Raw genomic sequence first — 4,420 nt, 5'->3', positions numbered from 1 at the left:
TGAGTAGGAATTGACTGGATGGCACAAAACAACAAAAACACGAACACCACCATGTGTTAATATAAGTTACGTTGTTGTTGGTGTTATCATTGCTTTTCACTCTCCACTCATACTCCTCCTTCCTGATGGTCCTAGACTCATCTGTTCCTGAAATGTAAGATTAACTACTCTCCCCTTTTAGTTACACAGTTTCTACAATTATAGTTGTGGCTATGGTGATTAATCTTGATAATAATTACACCATAAAATCCTATCACCATCATTCCCCATCCTCTTTTATCAGATCCATCTGAAAAAGAGGAAAACTATTCAGTAGGGATTTTACGTTACCACCCTCATTCTGAAACTAAGCTCATTCATGAAAGTTTATAAGCCAGCCACTTTGTGCCTCTATAGCCCCCCAGTTTTGATAGTGTCTAACTTTCCTACCCCTATAAGCCAAGTTCTGGTGTGGTGCTGCAGGCTGATGTGCTGGACTGCAAACTCGGTTTGAACCGCAAGGTCGGCCATTGAAATTCACCAGTTGCTCCTTGGAAACCCTAAACAGGGTCACTATGGGTTGGAACTTACTCAACAACACTGAACAGCAGCAACAACAACAAAACCAAGCCAATGCAATGAGGAAACAAGCTTGATCCTTGATATGAAGAATCCTCCCATTCAGTTAGAATTTTGAGCAACTGTGTCCATAAGCAAAGGCACAGTTCATCAAAATGTAGCAATTTATGCTTGCTCACAGTATCAACCTTCTTTATCTTCATCTGGTTGAATTCAGCTAGTCATCCAAGTTAGGTCAAATGGGTACTATCTGCAAGTTTGGGAGTTCACACGTGCCTCCCACACTTTAGACCACCTTAGCACTTCACTCTCCACTATAGCCCCCAGTTATTAGGTCAGTGTCCATGGGCTCAGGAGTTCACACAACTCCCCAAACTTCAGACCAGATAGCCCTTCTCTCTCTCTCTCATATCAAAATTAATGGGTGTCAATGGAACATGGCCAAATTCAGCCTGTATGTTCATTTAACATTTTCCTTCACTTCAACTCACAGATAGACCAGGGCGGTCACCAGAGAGCATACTAGGCTGCTCGTGGGTTCCCTTTGAGATTCAGTCTTAGAAGGTGGCTTTCCCTGATGTGCTAACTTCTCTTGCCCAAAGAAAAAAGCTTGCTTGATATTCTCACAGCCAAGCAGTCTGCTTTTTTTTTCTGCTGGTCTTTCTTTCAAAAATTATTTTCTGTTCTTTTAGCCATTCTGGGTTGGTATGCATGTCTTTTCAAGTGGGAATGTCCCAACTCAGAAGGTTTTAGGTGGCACTCAGGATTCCAACTAAGGCCCCATACTCTGCAAAGGCTTAATAAGAAGCCTATTTCCCTGGGAAAATTCTAATTCTCCTTTTAGCTGTTCCAATTAGTTATAGGCTAAAGATAGGCTTACGAGCTTTCTGTAATAATAATTCCCAGTATTCATTTCTGTCACATTTAAATGTCAGTTTTACAATAGTAGACAGGGGAAACTGGTATCCACAGGACAGTCAAGCCCATAAACATTTTTTTCTCCTCCTTTACCCATTCAGATTATGTCTCGATCAGTGCATAATAGAACAGTGATGTTCCAAGGTTATGTGTAAATTACTATTTACTTTTATCCCACTTAGCTCACGTATACCTCCCTAAGTTTTCCCCGATCTTCATTGTTCATCTACCACCCTCCCCCTTCTTGTGTATTGCCTTATCCCTACTTGTATATTGCCCTCCCCATTACCCAGATTATCATCTGCTAGCCCCCTATCCTGTGAAATACACTCCCTTCCTTCTCACCCTGGTAACCATCAAAAATTTTTCTTTTAGTATGGAAATCTTTTCTTAAGGTTTTACAATAATGGTCTCAACTGTGATTGACTAATTTCACTCAGTGTAATGTCCTCAAGCTTCATCCATGTTGTGTGGTGTTTTACAGATTCATTATTCTTCTCCAAGGTCGCATAGTATTCCATTGTGTGTACCTACCAAAATTTGTTTGTCCATTCTTCCATCGATGGGCACTTAGTCTCTCCATCTTTTTACTATTGTGAATAGTGCTGCTATGAACATTAGTGTGCATAGATCTGCTCGTGTTCTGGCTCATATTTCTTGTGGATGTATACTAAGTCGAAGAATTGTTGGGTCATAAGGTATTTCCAACTTTCTGAGGCAGTGCCATACCCTTTCCCACAGTGGTTGAACCATTTTACAGTCCCACCAGCAATGTAGGAGGTTCCCAGTCTTTCCACACCCTCACCAGCATTTGTTATTTTCTGTTTTTTGAACATCACTGTTAATTCTGGTGTGAGATAATATCACATTATTGTTTTGATTTGTATCTCTCTAACGGCTAATAATCGTGAACATTCATGCATATGTTTGTTGGTTGCCTGAATATCTTCCTTGGTGAAGTGTCTGTTCATGTCCTGTGCCCATATTTTAATTGGGTTATTTGTCTTTTTCTTATAGCGTTGTTGTAATTTCCTATAAATTATAGAGATTAGTCCCATGTCTGACATGTCATTGAAAAAAAAAATTTCCCAGTCTGTGGGTTTCCTTTTTAATTTTTGGTGAAATTTTGATACACATAAGTTTCTAATTTTTAGTATGTCCCAGTCATTTATTTTGTCTTCTATTGTTTGTGTGTTTTAAATTTTTGTAATGTTTGATAGTGTATATAGGCCATGTATTAGAGCCCCTAAGTTTGTCCCTATTTTTTGTTGATGATCTTTATAGATCTGGGATTTACATTTAGGTCTTTAATCCAAGTTGAGTTAGTTTTTGTATATGGTGTGAAATATGGGTCTTGTTTCATTGTTTTGCAAATCGATTCCAATTTTGCCAATATCATTTGTTGAAGTGACTACCTCTTTCCCCATTTAATGTATTTTAGCCCTTTGTCAAAGATCAGTTGACTGTATGTGGATGGATTTACTTCTGGGTTCTCAATTCTGCTCCATTGATTTATGTATCTTTCATTGTACCAGGCTGTTTTGACAACTGCAATTGTGTAGTAAATTTTGAAATCAGGAAGCGAGAGACTTCCAACTTTGTTGTTGTTGATGTGTGCCATGGAGTCAGTTCCAACTCATAGCGACGCTGTACAGGGTTTCTTAGGCTGTAAATCTTTACGGGAGCAGAAAGCCTCATCTTTCTCCTGCCGAACAGCTGGTAGTTTCGAACTGCTGACCATGAGATTAGCAGCCCAATTCGTAAACTGTGTTTAATTTACCCGAGGTCTCTTTCTTTTCCATATAAAGTTCATAATCATTTCTTCCATCTCTTTGAAAAATGTTGTTGGAATCTGGATTGGAATTGCAGTATATTTGTAGATTACTTTGGGCAGTATTGACATTTTCACAATGCTGAGTCTTCCTACTAATAAGCATGGCATATTCTTCCATTTTTGTAAATCTCTTTTGGTTTCTTATAGTAGTATTTTGTAGTTTTCTTTGTGTAGGTCCTTTGTTTCTCTGGTTAGATCTATTCCTATGTATTTCATCCTTGGGCTAGCTGTAGTAAGTGTATAATCAGTTTTTATGTTGTTTAAAAAGGCATTTGCCATTACAAATCATAGGTCTTGCAAAATTCTATCATGTGATCTCTAGCATAATTTTTATCACCAAGGTCATATTTTTTTACTTCTGTTTTGTTTCCAACCTTTGCATTCCAATCACCAGTAATTATCAACACATCTTGATTCATGTTTAATCAATTTCATACTGAAGAAGTTGGTAGAATTCTTCAATTTCATCATCACTGACTTTAGTGGTTGGTGTATAAATTTGAATAATAGTGGTATTAACTGATCTTCCTGTTGTTGTTTTTAAGTGCTGTCAAGTTGATTCTGACCCATGGCGACCCTGCATAGGGTTTCCAAGGAGTAGCTGGTGAGCTTGAACCACTGACCTTGCAGTTCAAACGACTTTGCAGTCCGACACATTAGCCCACAGCACCACACCTGGACTCCTGTAGGCCTATGGATATTACCCTATCACAGACATCATTATATTTCAAGATAGGTCTTGAAATGTTCTTTTTGACTATGTGATTGTCAGATTAAAAATGGTCAATATCAGTCCATTTTGGCTAACGGATGCCTAGGATACTGATGTTTATGTATTCAACTTCATTTTTGACAACTTCCAGTTTTCCTAGATTCATATTTCATACATCTCAGGCTCCAATTATTGATGGTGTTTGCAGAGATTTCTCCTCATTTTGAGTTGTGCTCTATCAGAAAATGAAGGTCCCAAGAGTTTTATTCCATTTGTGTTTTCACAGTCAACTCTACTTTGAGGAGGCTGCTCTAACCCAGTTGTATTTTGAGTACCTTTCAACCTGAGGGGCTCATTGTCTGGCACTATATCTACCAATATTATAGTGCTATTCATCA

This window comes from Chrysochloris asiatica, unplaced genomic scaffold (genome assembly GCF_000296735.1).
Source record: "Chrysochloris asiatica unplaced genomic scaffold, ChrAsi1.0 scaffold00333, whole genome shotgun sequence".
Lineage (NCBI taxonomy): Eukaryota > Metazoa > Chordata > Mammalia > Afrosoricida > Chrysochloridae > Chrysochloris > Chrysochloris asiatica.
This window is presented reverse-complemented; position numbering follows the sequence as displayed.